Here is a 10,794-nt window from a genome sequence, read left to right on the forward strand (position 1 = left end):
TTTTAAAAATAGGAAGATTAGGAGAAATTGAATGGATTCAGCAAGGAATGCCATACAGTAATGTGGGATTGCAACCTAAGCTAGAATACAATGCTAGAAGGAGAAGAAAGATTAAAATTTTTTAAAGATATTTAGGAGTCAGAATCTTAATAAAGATTGACCATGAAGAGAGTTGAACTGTTTATTGTTATAATATACTGACATCAAATATACTGATAAAGTTCTTTTTTTTTTTTTTTTTTTTGGTTTTTCGAGACAGGGTTTCTCTGTGTAGCTTCGCGCCTTTCCTGGATCTCGCTCTATAGACCAGGCCGGCCTTGAACTCACGAAGATCCACCTGCCTCTGCCTCCCAAGTGCTGGGATTAAAGGTGTGCGCCACCACCGCCCGGCCTGATAAAGTTCTTTATGGCAATCTTGTCATCGTTTTGCTATCTGCAGTGTCTGTCATGAGATAATCTCTCACTCCTGATACTGGCAATTTGTGTCTGCTGTTTCTCTCATGGTCCAGGCAGAGTTTCATCAGTGGAATTGATATCAAAGAAGTGACTCAGTTTTGTGGATTTTTCTGTGTTCCAGGCCATTGGTTCCCATATTTCTGTTCTGAATCATATTTGTTTCATATACTTATTTTTTGTTTTACTTGTTCTTCTTTATATAATTTCTTCTTTGTTTTATGCTTTCTATACCAGAATTTTAAGCTTTCTTGGTTCAGGACATTCTACTCAGTGTTCAGGAACTGTGATATCTTGCACACTGCTTTGTGAGAACAATACATTTTCCTAGACTTGAGTGAGCACTAGTAGTTTTTCTTTCTCATCCTTTCAAGTGACTCATCACAGTCATGTAGTAATCACTAATCAGATGTGAAATGAGCCCTCTTTGGATCTGTTAGGTGTAGTTGGAAAGTTGGCCTGAGAGACACACTAGGAGGGTACCAAATGTAGTCAGAAGGTTTCTTCAGTCTCACCCAGCTAGCTCAGTTGGTAGAGCATGAGACAGTTTGTAAGTACAAAAAAAAAGTTTCTGGGCTACACGCTGCTGGATGGAGGCATGGACCCACTGCCTCCCAGAGTTAATGGAAAGCGTGGCTCCCAGAGCTGGAGGTGAATTACCTCCACCATGTTGATAAGTTGAAATGGGAGGAATCAGCAGCCAAGACTGCCATTTCAGTCCTGAACATGGTTTAGCAGTTTAAAATCTCTTCTTGTCAGAGAGGGATTATAGATTCACAATGAGACAGATTCAGATAAAATAAAACTCTAAATGGTTTACAATGTGTGTAAAAATGTATGTAGGCTTGAGAGAGAGAGAAGAAAAGGAAAGGAGAGGCGGAAGAGACACCATCCCACCATCCAGGGAGCAGCATGTAATGGCACACAAGTAAAGCCATGGAACACGTGGCGACATATAGATTAAAAGAAATGGGCTGAGTTTAGTTATAAGAGCTAGCTACCAAGAAGCTTGAGGCATGGGCCACAGCCATACAGTTGATAATTAATAATGAGCCTCTGAATTATTATTTTATGAGTGGCTGTGGGACTCCAGGTGAGAGAAATTTGTCTGGACTGCATGGGACTGGGCAGGAACACAGGAAAACTTCTGACTACAGTTAGGTCCTGTCTATACAGCAATCTCTCTTCCCTTACTCTACCCTACATCTTTATGCAGACAATAGGAAGTGAAAATTAGAATGGATTTACCACCTGTATAAAGTTGTGTAAAGATGTGACACTTGCTTTTAAATAGATGAGTACATATCCCTCTTGGTGCACTGAAATCCCTAAGTCCAGAAAATTCCCAGTTTTCTCTTGAATCATCTACATTTTGTGACCAAGAAGATCCATTATTATAAGTAAACAAGGAGTAAAAGTAAATATCCATCTCTAATGAAAGTTGTATTGGTTAAGGTGTTGAACAAGGTAATAACAAAAGTTCCTTTCAACTCTAACAATCAGTGAGTGGATTTATGCACAACTCTGAAGGAATAATTATTGAAATACTATAGAAAAGATATTTTTGCAACAGAATAGCAAAACTGTTACATCATCATATTAAAACTAATGGCTAAATGCAAAAAAAATGAATGGGGTGGTGATTACTTCTTCAGCAATGTAAGAGAAGTATATTGGTAATATGATGGAATGGTTTTCCATTTTAGGAGCATCTCAGGAAGGCCAACACTCTCAACTCAGGCTCATTCTCTTCATCTCCTGTGGACCACAGTACATGAAACTGAGTCATTAAGTAAGAAGTTTTTGCAATACCTTTATCTTACTGTCTTTACCAGAGATAGCCAACAATAAAGATCAGGTAGATGTTTATAGTCCCCTGCTTTTGAGTTACCTTTTGTGTTCCTTAGAGGCAGGGGAAATTACAAGGCTAGAACATGTTAAACTTTCAAAGAGTTGCTTAGAGCACCTTATGAATATCTTCTCCTACCTACCTAACCCTATCCAATTTTCTTCTGGGTGATTTGATTTGTAATTCCATGTGTAAGACACAGCAAATGCTATTATTCTGGAGTTTCTCAAATTGTAAGTAAATATATGTCAATTCTAGCAGCATGAAATGCTAGAAAATTAGCAACTTTTCATTATATAAAGTAATAGAGTAAACTTCTATGTAGGTTATGTCCATATTATTTTTGAAATTCAACTTATATAAAGTTATAAGGGGCTAAAGAGATGGCTCAAAGGTTACGAGCATTTACTATTCTTGTAGAAGGCCTCTGTTGATTCCCAGCACCCACATCTCACAATTGGCTGTAACTTCAGCTCTAGGAAATCTGATGTCCTCTTTTGGCCTCTGTAGGCATCCACATGCACATACACATAAATAAATAAAATAAGTCTTTAAAATATTAACTAAAATTAGAAGACTGCTCCCAACCATAAACTGCTGCCTTCTGAACATGACACCACTACTACCCATGAGCTTACAACATGCTACTGTTACCTACACAAGACCTTCATAAGATCAAGTCAGCCCAAGTTTCAATGTAGATAAGGAAGGTACTCATAAGGTCTCACACCTAACTAAGCAGCTACTGACAGTTAATAGCTACTAAGGGAGAGAGAATAATTTTTCTTTTGGTGGTGTGGCCATCCCTGCTCTGGTGAATAGTCCCATAGCCATGCACATATGGGCCATACTAACTAGATATAATGGCATTTTTTTTCTTGAGGAGAGGACATGAAGTAGGGAGGAGGATGTTTTGAGAGAGGTTGGAGGAGAGTTACAAGGAGGAAATGAGGAGTGGACATGCTCATATTTCATAAAATGCTTGCATAAAATTCTCAAAGAAAATTTTTTTAGAAGTTAAAACAGTAATAATGCCTTCCAGAAAAGAAGGTAAGCTCCTACGGATGAAGACACCACACACTTCAGACATAAGACTTGGAGGAATCAATCTGGATCACACCAGGAAGCCTCATCACTGACAACTGCTTCTTATAGTTTCAGCGGGAGCTATACAAACTACCAAGGAAGAAAAGCAATCAATAGTCTTGTCTAACTGTAATGCATATGAACTTCAACAATATCAAAATGGCAAGATATTCTGAATGGTGCAATACTCTGGGTGTGACCAACAGTCACCTAACTGGATTTAAGACTTACCCAATGGGAGGGAATTCGTGCCTGGTACTGTAAACCTAGCCAGCTATCCATGGCTGATAAGAGTCATGGACTCTAGAGAGGTGACCTACTACTACCAGCTTCCTAAACCAGTATAATTTGTAGCTGCATTCTAAATGTACCCTTATAGCCACCTTTCATCAAAGCAGCTTCTTTTTGCAGCAAATGGAGACCCACAACTGCTCAAAATGCAGAGTACAACTGACCATAGGATGCCCGACACCAACTGATACATCCACAATGCTACACCTACACCAAAGGCTCAGGAAACATTGCAGAGAAAGAGGGAGAAAGATTGCAGGAGTGGGAAGACCAGGACATCTCCTGAGAGATAGTCTTTCTTTTTTAAAAAAAAGAGAGAGAAGTGGAGGTGAATATGATCAAAATACATTGTACAATAGTCTCAAAGAATTAATAAGGCATTATATTATTGAAAATTAGAAATAAAATAAAATTAGAATATTTTTCCCTTATCATCTTTACCTATTTAATTAGTACCTGCTAATTCTAGCTGAGGTGACTCAAAGTATGTACTTATTAGTATTCCCCTTAGACCTGAACAACTTTGAGCCCCATCTCTGTTTCCCACTTTGGAGGCATTAGCTCTGACCTTCAAAGAAAGTGAAAAACTTAAATATATGCATGAATGGGGGGAAAGCTGGGGAGGAATATTGGGCTTCAGTCCTTTACGCTTGTTTCTCCTGCTTCCTTTTGTTTTTCAGTAGGGACTGCTGTAAAGAAGGCCACAAAGAGCAAAGGAACTCTCCTCCTCCTTCCTCCCAAGTTACAGGTTTGAAGTACCATATCTTAAAGGAAAATAAAACTAATTACAAGATATAAATCCATCTTCTTAAAACTGCTTTTAAAAATCTTCTTTAAATCTCCCATTTTATATTCTGGTAGCATTTAAAATTTATTTTTGATAATTACATACATGTTTAGAATGTATTTTGATCGTATTCAGTCCCCATTACCCTCACCTGCCCTTCTCCTACACTTGCTGACTCCACATCTCTCCTATTAAGTAAAAAATTAAAAAAAAATAAACAGGATTATTAAGCACTTCTGTGCTTAACACAAAGCAATAGCGAAAGTCTGGAAATGTGAGAGACTGTTGGATTCCAATTAACTTCGCCACTTAACTCTGATTGCTGTGTTACTCTTGGTGAACTCACTGTTTATTAGTAAATAGGGGTGAAGATCTCAAAGATTAATGATGGCACTGATTGCAGCTACACAATGAGACCCAGATGTTTCTGTACTTACTACTTCCTCTCCTTGACCCTCTTTCCTACAATTACTACAGAGAAAACACAAATATGGCATCCAGTAAACTGAACTACTAAGGTGGTGAGGGGATAAACTTTTGACAAAACTTTGTCATAAACTCTGATTTAATAAGCTACAGAACACCATATCAGAAATACGAAAAGGAAGAAAATATCCATATTTGACATTTGTGGGAACAGGTAAAACTGAAGACACACTGAGCATGCATAATTATGTGACATTAAAGCCATGCAACTAAGGAATGATGAGAGCTAGGGAAGAGCACACCAGTTTGTTATCCAATACCAAATGGTCAACCCTGAAAACACATACAACAAGTAACCATATATTGATCAGGGTATATTTATGTATTTAGGAATGTGTGTGTGTGTGTGTGTGTGTGTGTGTGTGTGTGTGTGTGTGTGTAAAATAAATAATATAAAAAGAGGCCATGAATTTCAAAGAGACCAAGGAGAGGTATATGGGAGCATTTGGAAGGAGGGAAGGGAAGGGGTAAATATATAATTATAATCCCCCCAAATAATACAAATAATTTTAAAAAAACTAATAAGACCACCATTTTATGTTAACCTTAGTCTTATTAAATTACACTGTTTAGGTGCTTCCTGTCAGTTCATATTTTGGGAGCATGTACTTTTTTTTTTTTTTTTTTTTTTTTAGTTTTTTGAGACAGGGTTTCTCCATGTAGTTTTTGGTGCCTGTCCTGGATCTCGCTCTGTAGACCAGGCTGACCTCGAACTCACAGAGATCACCTGAGTACAGGGATTAAAGGTGTGTGCCACCACCGCCTGGCAGGAGCAAGTACTTTTTAAAGCTGTATAACAGGCTCCATCCATGTTGTCACCTCCTGAATGAGAAAATTTCTTACACTGTTCTCAATTTTGCCCCTACTTATGAAATTTTCCTCTCCATATCTAATTTCTAAAATGTCTCCATATTTTATTACTGGACTTGTTTCACAAGTATGTATGGATAGTTTCTATTATTCTGCTACATGAGAAAACATGATTGCATGGAGCAAACATTTTTTTTTTTTTCGAGACAGGGTTTCTCTGTGTAGCTTTGCGCCTTTCCTGGAACTCACTTGGTAGCCCAGGCTGGCCTCGAACTCACAGAGATCCGCCTGGCTCTGCCTCCCGAGTGCTGGGATTAAAGGCGTGTGCCACCACCGCCCGGCGGAGCAAACATTTTTATTGTTATGCATAGACAATTAGAGAAAAACAGAAAACTGAAGGATAGGGAGGAGACGGATGCAGTGATGATGAATTATGTCACAATCAAAAGAAAGCAACTTTGACATCAGCACACTGCAGTTCCTCATTGCCATCATTACTGAGAGTGGTTTGATCATTTGGAGTTTAATAACACTCTTGTGCCTAAATCTATGCCTCATTTAACAAAATGAAAGCTAATTTGAATGTATTTATATTGTTTATGAATAAATATGGTCAATGTGGCAATTATTTAAAAGGCCAAAGGTTGATGAGAAATGCACATTCAACTATAGGGCACAGTCATGCACCATAAAGTCATAGACAACTCTATAGAGATAATACGTATTTTATAAACTTTTAGGATCTTACTGGTCAATCATATCTTCTTTCACACATCACTTCCATTTTCTTAAGAGAATAAATTTCCTGCCCACAATATAATCTTGGTTAACAAATGTTAGAAGTTATCCAACCTATCTAGAATTGGCATCAAATTTTATTACATTGTGTCAAAAGTTCATACCAAATATCTGATATGAGAGTATTTACAATGTAAAGTTCAGAATAATCTTCAGGGATGAAGAGAAAGAGAAATTACTGGTACTCACCAAACTTGTTTTATTTTATTTATTCTTCCTATGTACCTGGTCCTCTTAGAGTTAAGCAGGACCATAGGATAAGTTCTGGAAAATGAACTGTATGTTGAAGGGAATGGGAAAGGCATACTCTGCTTTCCCACTTCAAAAAACTTACATTATCCCTTTACCCTTGTGTCTGTCCTTAGCAACTATGGACGCCTTACGTTAGAAAGTTAAAATCACAACATGATCTTACTTGGGTTCTTGAGGCACTGTCTGCTAAAAGAAAGCTTCCAAGAAGAATCTCTTAAAGTACAGCAGACCTTATGTGACAAAAATAGTATGGTACTGAGAGGTAAAAGAAATCACTAGACTAATAAATCAGAGTTTATTTGACAGTATATATAGTTATACATATATATGTATGTATAACTATTTTTGATATGCCTAATCCAAAACAAGTCTCTAAAAATCTATGGAATTTCTTTACTTTGACATTTTACTTAGAGGACCTACTCCTTAGAATTGCGGGCATCATAAATCAAATCATTGAATTTTATTTTACTTAAAAAGAAAAGAGCAAAGTATCAGATACCCTAATATATTAGACCTGCATTAGACCCACAAATACATGTTTCCATTTCACTTGTGTGTTCATGCATAGACACACATAGACTCAGGAAGGGATATGCTATGGACTCCCTGTCAAGAACTACATTCAAGAAACACGGATTAAATAAAACATGATCAGGGCTGGAGAGATGGCTCAGGGATTAAGTGTATTGGCTGCTCTTCAGAGTACTTGGGTTCAATTCCCAGCACCCACACAGTGGCTCAAAACCACCTGTAACTTCAGCTCCTGGGTATCTGATGCCCTCTCCTCTTCTGGCTTCCATGGGCACTGAACACACACACACACACACACACACACACACACACACACACACACACACAAACACATATGCATAATTAAAAATAAATCTTAGACTATATAAAGAAATAAATAATAAAACTTGACTCTGCCCTCCAGGAGGAATAAGGGAAAATACCACAGAACAGGTCAGGTAGTAAGAACTGTGGTTTGAAAGTACTATGGGAGCTGAACGGAAGACAAAAACTACTTCTATCCAGAGGAAGATGAAGGCAGCCTCACAGAAGTGACCAAAGCTGAGTTATGAAGACTAAGAATTTTCTGGGTAAAAAAATAAAGGTATATTTAGGAAAAGGTACAAGCAACATCCAGTGTCAAAAGAACTCACTAAGTGTTCAAAGACACCTATAATCGTAAAATGATAGTTAAAAGCAGGTCAACAGAGAACAAAAGGCACATTTTAAGCCAAGTTCTTTCAGTTATCTATTACTGCAAAACAAGTCAGCTCAGAACTGTGGTGTAAAACAATAGCTCAGTGTTATTTGTCCTATTTCTAGTTCATTTTTTAACATGCCCTGCTTTTTCTTTTTTTGGACCAGTCTCACTGCTGCTTCTTTTCTGAACTTTTGTATGCTAGGATGTTGCAATCAAATGTTGGCTGAGAATACAGTTCATATGAAACCTCCATCAACTGCATCAACTGGCCTAGAGATTCAACTTTCCTCAATCCCATGGCTATCAGTTGGTGCTGAGAGCACATCTGGAGCTGTCGATTGGAACACGGTATGCATGACTTTTCCAAGTGGCCTGGAGTTTGCCTAACTATGTTACAGGAGGGAGTATCCTAAGAGAAAGTGGTCCAAGAAACAAAAATTACAAACAGCCGGTGTCGTAACTCCTAAGCCAAGAAACATGAACAGCTTTACATTAGTCATATTTATTTTTTAGTGAAAACTCTCACAAAGTCCACCCATATGCAACAGAACAGAGCACAGAACCCCACTGCCCAATGACTCAAGTGCTAAAGAATTTTAACCTGTGTTGTGGGACTTTTCCTGGGAAGATGTGAACAAAAGTCTGTTCACCTTAGATAGGGCACCAATAACAGTGAAGAAATGATTGCACCCAGGTCTAGCTTAGCAGACGAACAGTTGTTGGGATTACTTACGGAGTATGGGTGAGGAGTTACTTACCCATACAGCATGGATGTCTCACAGCCAGCGGAATCACCAAAAATCCCACTACAGCATGGGTGATGACTCACCAACGCTGAGTCTCTGGAGCTCCCTGCATGGCTTGCAGGCAGCTCTGTCGGCTGGAGAGTCTCCTTTGCCCAGCAAGTGTTACTGTTTAGATAACCTTGGAAAGGGGCCTTGTGAATCTTATAAGTTCTGGGGCTTTCTGAAACTTGTTACTTCCTGGGTCTTAGGCGACTCCCTCCCTCCTCCAGGAGGGAGTGTTTCAATTGCTACACAGCAGTCTAGCACATAGTAAGTTTCATTGTGAAGGCTGACAAACAGAAGACTGTTAGGACAGTTATTCCTGAGAAAGGCGACTGATGGCACAGGGAAGGTTAATTGGATGGTGGCGGAGTTGAAGGCAATCTAGCAATTAAGAAAAAGTGAGTTTGCATTAGAGATTATGGAGGTTTGAAATTCTGACTGCTTCTATCCAGTTGGAGAGGAGAGAACAGAAAAAAAAAAAAAACCTCTAGGAAGCAGGAGAAACAGGCCTTGATAGGGACAGAGACAGGGAGAAGACAAACATTCAGGAATCTAGGTTAATAGCTAAGAGAATGGTAATCTTGTTGTGTAAAATAAACATTTTCAAGAAATGTAGAATGGTGAGGACAACAAGGATTAATTATCAGTGCAGCTCCATTTTGTTTCTAAACCCATAAACACGTTTTTCAGGAGACAAAAACTTCATTCTCATAGGAATAAGCCTTGGACACTTTATTTCTCCAGAGATCAGTTGTCTTCTTTATATTCAAAAAAAGATCTTTCCATTACCATTTTATTTTTATCTATAAATAATTTCTTAGCAAAACTATCATCATTCTATTATCTAGAAAAAAATTAAATTTAAAAATACACCATTATTAAAAATGGGAAGTTTATTAAATTCTAAACAGGTCATTCAATATTAAAAACATTTATTTTCTGCAAGAAAGTTTCCCACTACCTGCCATTTTCAAAGCCATCTTTCAGCATGTATCCACTTTACATATTGATCATCTATGAGTGATTGGCTTTAGCTATTTTAGGTAAACCTGCACTTGAACTCCTGGCATAGAAGAACTGAGATCAATATTTGCCATAAACATCTACCTAGCCAACCTATCAATTGTCACTTACTGTGACTAGAATGCCAGCTACAAGAATAGACAATACAGAAATAAAAACTACATACTTTAGACAAGGCTTTGACAAGGGTCCCAAGAACACACAATGGAGAAAGGGCAGTCTATATAATATAGTGGTGGGGAAAGTGGGTATCTTTGTGCAGAACAATGAAATTAGATCATTGTCTCACCTCGTATACAGAAATCAAGCCAAAAATAAACCAGAGGCTTAAATATGACCAGAAACTAAGAAAAAACTACAGAATGAAAACATTAGGGAATACCTCCACTACATTGACAGTGGAAGGCAACTACAGTGGATAGCCCTGATGAATATTCTTGCAAAAATCCTCAACATATTATTAGCAAACTGAATTGAGCAGCATATAAAGAAGATTACACACCATGACCAAGTAAGATGCTGTACCTGGAATGCAAGTATCATTAGACACATGATAATTGGTGCTATCTATCACATTAGCCAAATGGAAGATAAAAATTACACAATCATCTAAAAAATGAACAAAAAGGTTCAACATTGAGTCACAGTAAGACAACAAACTAAAAAATTAAGGAAGTTATAGCTATGACACACTAAAAGGCATATATGAGGCACATCACTAACATCACACTTAATGTGGAGAAATTGAAGGATTCCCCTTTAAGATCAGAACAAAGACAACATGGTCTGTTTCTGCCACCCCTATTCAACATAGCATTGAGAGTCTCAGCCCTAGCAAAAAGGCAGATATAAAAAGAAAACAGTCCTGCAAGTCATTAACAAAGAAATGTAATTATTTCTGTTCACAGATGACATGATCTTCTGTGTACAAATATCTAAATTCTATTGTGCCATTTTG

The 10,794-nt window shown here is 37.8% G+C and overlaps 1 protein-coding gene across 1 annotated transcript in view; it reads right to left on the reverse strand.

The window, feature by feature from the left end:
• Positions 1 to 8,936, reverse strand: part of LOC131899949 (melanoma-associated antigen B18-like) — a 561,424-nt gene extending 552,488 nt beyond the window's left edge. The window contains exon 1 of the mRNA XM_059251429.1: positions 8,784 to 8,936. The gene's annotated coding sequence lies outside the window, so the exon portion shown is untranslated. The remainder of the gene's footprint in view (positions 1 to 8,783) is intronic.
• Between the last annotated feature and the right edge of the window lie 1,858 nt (positions 8,937 to 10,794).

This window comes from Peromyscus eremicus, chromosome X, assembly GCF_949786415.1.
Source record: "Peromyscus eremicus chromosome X, PerEre_H2_v1, whole genome shotgun sequence".
Taxonomy (NCBI): domain Eukaryota; kingdom Metazoa; phylum Chordata; class Mammalia; order Rodentia; family Cricetidae; genus Peromyscus; species Peromyscus eremicus.